An 8,637-nucleotide genomic window follows, 5' to 3' on the forward strand; every position below is an offset into this window, starting at 1 on the left:
ATGTTCTTAGGTAACATGCTCAGAGTTAACATGTTCTTAATACTTATCAAACATTGAGAATAAAGAGCTTTTCTTGGGAACCCATCCATTATCTGGGAAGTTAATATTTATTAAGCATTAACTTAGATGTCATGGAGTTAAACATTTTATGTAATTAATTGTATTTAGTCCCAGAATACCCTTGTGAGATCAGCGTTATTATCCCCATTTTATAGGTGGAAGATGAGGCTTGACAAAATCAAGTGACTTGCCTAAAGTCACACATCTTGTAGCTGATGAAAGCAGTATGGAAGGATGTGAACTTTAGACTCCAAAAACCTGTGTTAGAACAGTAGCTCCACTCATTAGCAGCTGCGGGTCCCTGGGCAATTCACTTACTTCCTGAGTCTTGGTTTTATTTTAAAATAGCAGGCAATGTAGACTAGTGGTTAGAGCATGACCTGTGGAGCCAGACTGCCTGGGTTTGAACCCAAGTGCTACCGCTCATTGCTTGTGTGACCTTGGATAATCTAACTCCGTATTTGAATTTCCTCGCCTGTAAAAGGTAGATGATGATATTAATAAGAACTACCTCCAAGAGTGATATACAATTAAATGAGTTAATAAAATGCTTAGAACTATGTGTCTGGCACATAATGTGTATATATACATATATATCTATGTTAGCTATTAAAATAATTATGACCTATACCTCCCAGGATTGTTACAAAATACATAAAGGAAACATAAAAGCACCAAGTCCAGAGCAATGAAGATTCATTGAAAAGTTAACATTAAGATTCAAAGACAATGAGATCAAGATGTAATAAGACATGAGTAAAATCTGTACTGCTATTGATACTTTATGGAAATTGTCAAGTGCCTGCAGGGGTTAGATGATGCCCAAATAAACTAGCTGAGTTTCTCTGGGCCAAATTCAGAATTCTGTTTTTATTTTTGGTATTGGCTCTTTGATTCTGAAGGCAGAGGTCAGCTCAATCTAACATTGGGTGATTTTTGCACTCAGTGCACACATGCTCAAAGTTCCACTTAGATATAGTAGACTAGGACAGAGCATCTGGTTCCTTCTAAGTCTTCCAGACCCAAATGTTACTTCATTTGTATTTCTCCCACATGGTAGAATTCATCTTCAGAACACTGAGAATGAAGAGCAGGATCCCAGAAGTTTGCATCTTGTGTGTGGGATTGGTGTGCATCTGCTAGTAATAGAGGTTCAGGAAACGGTGGCTTAAACCATTTCCTAGTAAGAAGTCCAGAGGTAGCCTTCCAGGGCCAATACTGCAGTGTCCTTAAGTCCTCAGGGACTCATCTGCTTTACTGTGCTAAGTGTGGAGAGAAATAGCTATGATTATGGTTGAGATTCCTGTTTGTGTTTACCCAGCTACCACATTACATATACAAAAGCTAGTCTGTTGGCACCAAATCCATGTTTCTTTGACTATATATTCTTCGTATCAATCTATTAGTTCATACTCAAGCATAGAAAATCCCTTCATTGAGGAGCGCTTGGGTGGCTCAGTCAGTTAAGTGTCTGACTCTTGATTTCAGCTCAGGTCATGATCTCCTGGTCATGAGATTGAGAGCCATGTCAGGTTCTGTGCTGGGCATGGAGCCTGCTTAAGATTCTCTCTCTTTGCCCTTCTCTTGCTCTCTCTCTCTCCCTCTAGAAGAAGAAGAAGAAGAAGGAGAAGGAGGAGGAGGAGGAGGAAGAGGAAGAGGAGGAGGAGGAAGAGGAGGAGGAGGAGGAGGAGGAGGAGGAGGAGGAGGAGAAGGAACCCCTTCAATGAGTTGAGAGGAAGTCTTCCACCTACAGAAAAAAATCACAAATAATAAAGAGTTTCAATGTTAGAGCAGTTGGTGCACTCATTTGGTAAGCATGAAGGAAGGCTGGCCTCCCCAGTTGAGGTGAAGGAGCCATTTATGGCTATATAGGAGCTGGGGCTTAGCTGGGAATCTGGCCTGGCGAGAGTCTTGGTTATCCTAAACATGTCTAGGTCCAGAAGAAATAGTTAGAAACAACAGAAGTAAATTAGGTCTTGGCCAAGTATCACTGCTAAACAACTTGGTGGAAAGAAGAAGCAACCAGATGCTAAGTCTTAACAATCCAACGGCAAGGAAGAAACAGGGTGATAGGCAGGGTCAGGATCCCCTTTGTGATGGGGAATTAGAAGATCTACTTAAAGACACAAAGAGGACACAAAGAAAGCACTAACCTGATGTAGAAGCTTCGATTGCTCCCCAAAGGGTGAGTTGTGCTAACTGTACCTTGTACTTTATTGTCAAGTGCTGCCTTTTAATGGATGGTTCATGGTTTGCCTTGGTATCACCACAGAGATTGACCTTGTCCTGGGTTCCCCTAAAGTCAGTCTGGCCAAGCTGGAAACCACATTTTCCTGAATTTCTTGCCCTGTATGTTTCTAGGTTAGCAGTGATTAATTTGGGACTTGGGAGACAGAAGTGAAATAGTGGCTATTACTCTCCAAAGGTCTTTGCAGTCAAATAGAATGAAAAACCAATGCAGAGGTGCCCAGCAAGTTCCAGTTTTCCTTCACTCTCTTCTGGCCCCCTCTAACTCTTTTCCCAACTACTGACACTGCTACAGAGGCCCACACCCACAACCAGAAACCTAGCTACAGACCCACAGAAGCAATAGTTATGGAGAGTCAATAACTTCCCATAGACTTCCCCATGAACTTCCCCTTTGTGTTTTTACTTCAGGTACTGGATGTTCTTGACTTCTCTTAACTTCCCTGCATCTTCTATCTTGTCCATTTGTATCAATGCTTTAAGAAGACAGATTTTTTATTTTTTTTTACCTTTTTTTTAATGTTTATTTATTTGAGAGAAAGAGAGAGAGAGAGAGAGAGAGAGCGGGGAGGGGCAGAGAGAGATGGAGACACAGAATCCAAAGCAGGCTCCTGGCTCTGAAATGTCAGCACAGAGCTGGAACTCATGAACCACGAGGTCATAATCTGAGCTGAAGTCAGATGCTTAACCAACTGAGCCACCCAGGGGTCCCAAGAAGACAGATTTTTTTTTAAAGATTAACCACTCATTTATGCATTTGTATTTGGTAATGTTTATATCAATACACCAAAACTAAATTCTAGAGATGTGCAATATCATTAGTTTGGATACCATGAGTATATTACAAAAGAGACATGAAAGTTATTTACATGATTAAAGATTTCACAACTTTACTGGAATGGGCAGCTTCACTAAGCACCATTTCAATAATGATGTATTTTAGTCTACACACTTTCCAAAAATGTCACCACTTCTACACCAGAAATAATCCTTGTCATCTAGAACTACTTTGGTGCCTCCATACTCTGGGAGAAGAACCGTATCTCCAACTATCATGCCAACTTGTTGAATCTCTCCACCCTTTCCTTTAGAGCCTGATCCAACAGCTTCTACTATTGCTTGAAATACTTTTCCTTGAGATTTTTCTGGAAGCCTAATGCCTCCTTTGGTTATAGTTTTGGCTGCACTCCTTTCAACTAAAATGCAAAGAGAGGAAGAAACTCTCTAAACATCTTCTTGGTCTTGCCATGACTCCACCCCCTCTCCCTATCTACACCCCCACCCACCCACCCATTTTACTCTGCTCTGGAGCTGCCACTGCAGCAAGGAGACCTGCAGTCTGACCCTTGGGCCATGTGATCCAAGAAGACTGATTAATGCCTTTCCGTCTGATTTCCAGTTCTTCCTTCTGGATCTTTGTTTCCTCAGCTTCTCCCTCAATTGTGCAGGGTCTAAATCCTATAACACATCTCTCATTCCATACACTCGTGATGGTTGTGCTTCACTGACTAGTAAAGGTCTTTCTAATCTGAATGGACTCTTGTTCATCTAGGAAGTAGCCATGTCTCCTTTGATCCAGGAATCCCCCTGTTATGTCTCAGGATCCCTCCTATATCCATAGGGAGAAAGGAAAATGCAGATGGCTGAAAAGCTGAATTTCCCAAGTCAATGAGGTAGATAGTCTCTGACTCATCCTCCAGCACACATAGAACTCTCATAATAGAATGTTCTAACTTTATTTTACCTCTGCCTTTCCCAAACAGCAATTGGTCTCCTGATCTCCTTTGCAGGGTAAGTAAAATCTGCCTTGATTTTCTGTGGCAAGCAAGCATGGGTATGTAAGGTTTGAATAAGAGAAACGGTCTAATGGCAAGGGAGAGTGTAGGAATGAGAAAGAAACAAGTAGTTTACTCATCAGGACTCATTGTAAGTGACACTAATCAACCCAGTTCAAGCTAAGTTAAACAAACATGGTAAGTTATTATTTCATACAATTGGCAAGTCCAATGGTGATCCTATTTGAAGTCTAGCTGGACCTGGAGGTTCCAGTAGGTTAAACATCCAACTCTTGGTTTTGGCTCAGGTCATGATCTCATGGTTCGAGACCCTCATTGGGCTCCATGCTGACAGTGCAGAGCCTGTTTGAGATGGTCTCTCTTCCTTTCTCTCTGCCCCTCCCCTGCTGGCTCTTTATTTTAAAATAAGTAAATCAAGATAAATTTTAAAAATATTTTTAAGAAGAAAATTTGAAGATTTATGTGTAGCTCACATTAAATTTCTTTTTTTTTTTTAATGTTTATTTATTTCGAGAGAGAGACAGAGAAACAGAGAGAGAGAAGAGAGAGAGGGGGAGAGACAGAGAATCTCAAGCAGGCTCCACACTGACAGTACAGAGCTCAGCTTGGGACTCAATCTCATGAACTGTGAGATCCTGACCTGATCCAAAACCAAGAGTCAGACACTTAACTGACTGAGCCACCCATATGCCCCTCACATGACATTTCTATTGGATGGTGCTGCTTTAACATTTTGTAAGATCCATCCCCAAAACCAGGGACAAACATCCTTAGGTGATTACGTTTTCAGATGTCCTCCAAAGCCTTGTAATAAAGCAATCATAACTAATCAGCAGACTTAGGGGAAAAGTTAAAAAAAAAAAAAAAAAGGAAAACCAATTAGAAAATCCATTAATTAGTATACTATTGAACTTACAGTATTTGTTTGAATCCATTTTTCCTTTGCCTTCCTCATATAAATTAGTATCTGTCAACAAAAGGTAATGTGTTTCTACTTTATAAGAATGAATAAAATTTGCATGCTATGACTTTTCTAATAGTAAGATAGGATCAAACAAATTTTCACCCAAAGGAAGACAGATAAATCAAGATCTAAAATACTTATAAAGTTAAAAAGTGACTGCCCTTCAGGCTAAATCTCCCAACAGCCTTTCAGTTATTCTGTTTATTTCTATATTTAGACATCAGCCACATCTTAGCTTTAGCTTTAGCAATTATAATACTTCAAGAAGGAAATTAAAGAGGTGGGAAAGGCATATTTTGTATAAGCTTTACTTGTGAGCCTGACATTAAATATAATAAATTTGTGTTGAGGAACCGCTCTGTGCCAACATAGTTAGGATCTTTTGGGTAAATGCACCCCTTTGCCTGTGACCATGCACATATTTGTAGCCATGTATGTGGTGCCCAGCTCAATCCATCCTTCACCACTGCTGACCCGACAGGAATTGACATCTGACCAAAGCTGTGCCAGTCCGAATCTCTTCTTGGAATCTAGAATTGGAATATATAAGCTAGACTTCACTTGGTTTCTGAGGAGTGCTAGAGCTAGGAAATCAGGCAAAGCAGAAGCTAGGATGAACAGGTGCAGGCCACAGCACACTAAAAGAATCTACAATAAGATCAAGGGAAAAGAATGTAAATGTGCCAAAAGGAGAGCCAAGAGGTCAAATATCCTAGGAAAGACAGAGCAAATAACTTTGAATTTGAATTTTCTAGTTCCTGGTTCCAGTGTCTTACAACATATCTCTATAGTTTTTATTCTACAATTACTAGGAGTACTTTCAGACATTCAATAAATTCCTATTCATTCATTCACTCACTCATTCATTCTTTTTGTTTGTTTGTTTCTGACCTAAGCTAGTTCATATGAGTTTCTGTCCTAACAACAAAACTGATCCTTTCTTTAGTCAGCCAAACATTAAGGCTTGCTGTTAATTATGAAATTATTTAGTAGGAAATTAGTGAATACATTAATTATAGGAAATTAATAAATATTAATAAAATGATACAATAGGGTTCCCTGAAAAAGCAGAGTGATTACCTAGAATAGATATTTTTCATTAAATTCAAACAAATATATTGACATTCATACAATATAATTTCCATTAATATATTAAAAGTAGTAAGAGGAGAAAATTAAAACAGGAGGAATAAAAGAGGAGGAAACAAGTCAGCTTTTGACACTTAAGTTTTTTCCTTTATCAGTGTTTACTCCTCACCCCTTTGTTTTCATAAGATCCTCCAACAAAAAATAAGCTAGATGAAGACTGAGAAGTAGGAGTGTATGAATTAGGTAGTAATAGGCATCTAATAAGAGCTGAACATTACATAAGGTTCTTGGGAGAATCAGCAGAAAAAAGCACTGATCCTGACATGCAGAGACTACAATGAAGATAACACCAACAGCAGAGTCATTACTTGGACCTAAAAAAATTGAAATAATTTTCTTGCATCTGAGTCTCAGAAAAAGATTAGGTCTGATGGTATTCCTCACTAGAGCAAGGAGAAATGTGTACTCAAGATACAATCAGATCCATAGCAGATGGAATATCCAAATTATCATCAAGATGTAGACAGACTCATAGATAGGAATCTAATACTGAGAGAGAAACCTGAAGAGAGAGTTAGAGATAGAAAGAACAAGGAGTAGGTCTAAAGTTGAGAAGATGCAGATCATGATAAATATGGAGGAGGAATGGGCCAAGACAAGTGGATTGGAACAAAGATGACCAGCAAAGCTAGCACAGTGAGCTGTTGTATGGGGCTGGGTAAGGGGCCCAGGGAGTGGATGGTTGCTCAAAAGGAAGGTGAATGGTTCCAACAATGGACAGGGTCCGAGGGACATAAATTCCAAAGCCAAACCATAATCCCACACCACCCATCAATGTACAATGTGCCCCCAAACAACATTCTCCCTACCTTCAAAATTCAGCTGAATGTTTGCATTTTATCCGTTGTGTCTAGGTTGGATCATTTAGTCCAACCCACTAATTTTAAGGACCAGGCTACTAAGGGCCAGAGAAGTTCGATAACTTAATCCGTGCCATATAGCTAGTGGCAGGGTCATGACTAAAATCCAAATTTAAAATTTTCAATATCCCAGTAGGTGGCTTTCCACATACAAATTCTCCCCAATTTTGCACATCCCAACATTTTTCACTCTCCCAACAATAGACCAGGGTCGTTTATCTCTCCAGGGATAGAGAGAACTAAAGAAAGAGAAGATAATTGAAGATTGGATGGGTCAAAGGAAGTTTCAGCAAGAAAATGGAATTTGATCTGAATTTTGAAAATTAAGTATGATTTAGATAAGAATAAGAAAGAAGGGAAGAGATTCCCAGGAAAATAAAGTAGATCCTCAGTGAGAATGTGAGGTATGGAAGCCCAAGTCTTGCAAGAGGATGAAGGAGAGAGAGAGGAGGGAGGAGAGAGACTCCAGTCTCAGCCTTCAAGTCACAAAGGATGCTAAATGCTCCTCTGCACAGATATTCTCTCCCCACCACCTCCATCCACAGAATTCAATAACCATTTTCCTGAGACTATTTGAGAAGTAGAAATGTCAGCAGTTAACATGGCTTGACCACCAAAATCTATTTAGAATTGTAAGAAATGGAATCCTTCCCCATACGAGTCCTGTTGAAATGCAGTACGTTGTTTCACACTTTTCATATTCTTCATATTTTAAGAGCCCCAGAAGGAATGATACACATATACAGTGGAATAGGATGGTCTTAGCTTTTCCTGCTTTATTAAGTTTTTCCTCTACCACTTATCACTATCCAACACACTAAATAGTATACTTTGTTATCATGTTTATCCTTGGTCTTTCTCATTAAAATGGAAGCCCTATCACAGCAGGGATTGTCTGTTTTGGATTTCTGCTGTTTCTCAGGAACTCAGAGCAGTGCCTATACATAGAAACTCAGAATTGGCAGAAGTCATACGTTACAGTTCTTTCTTTTATACGACTGAGAAACTAGTGTACAAATCGCGCCCCCCCCCCCCCACCGAAGTTGTCCATGTCAAATGGAGAGGCCTGAACTAGAAAGTGAGTCCTGACTCCCAAAGCTATGACCCTCCTTTCTTTTTACCAGGATATTTTCCACCATTGGATTTAGAATCTTCTGCATAAATGTCTTTCAACAATGGGAGAAATCAACTATGGCTAGAAAATGAGCAACATTTTCCCTTCGTATTTGTACAATTACATTAAAATAAACACAAAGGATGATCACCGCAACATCATATACAAGAGCAGGAATTGGAAAATCCTTAACATCCAACAATAAAAGATTGGTTAAATAAATTATGTGTCATCCATATAATGGAATACTTCTATAGACGTGAGAAAGATTTATGCATAGGGATTGACTTGGCAATCATACCTCCACAATATATTTCATACTCCACAATTTCTTACCCACAATTCCAAATTCCAAAAATGCTCTAGAAACTAAACTTTTTTGAAACGTTAGTCACAAAACTTGACCAATCCTAAACTCACTTGACAGCAAATATTTACCCGTCCTGA

At 39.3% G+C, this 8,637-nt stretch overlaps 1 pseudogene; it reads right to left on the minus strand.

Moving 5' to 3' along the window:
- Nucleotides 1–3,246: 3,246 nt before the first annotated feature.
- Nucleotides 3,247–3,539, minus strand: LOC131483812 (10 kDa heat shock protein, mitochondrial-like; annotated as a pseudogene).
- Nucleotides 3,540–8,637: the final 5,098 nt, after the last annotated feature.

This window comes from Neofelis nebulosa, chromosome 8 (assembly GCF_028018385.1).
Source record: "Neofelis nebulosa isolate mNeoNeb1 chromosome 8, mNeoNeb1.pri, whole genome shotgun sequence".
In the NCBI taxonomy this organism is placed as follows: domain Eukaryota; kingdom Metazoa; phylum Chordata; class Mammalia; order Carnivora; family Felidae; genus Neofelis; species Neofelis nebulosa.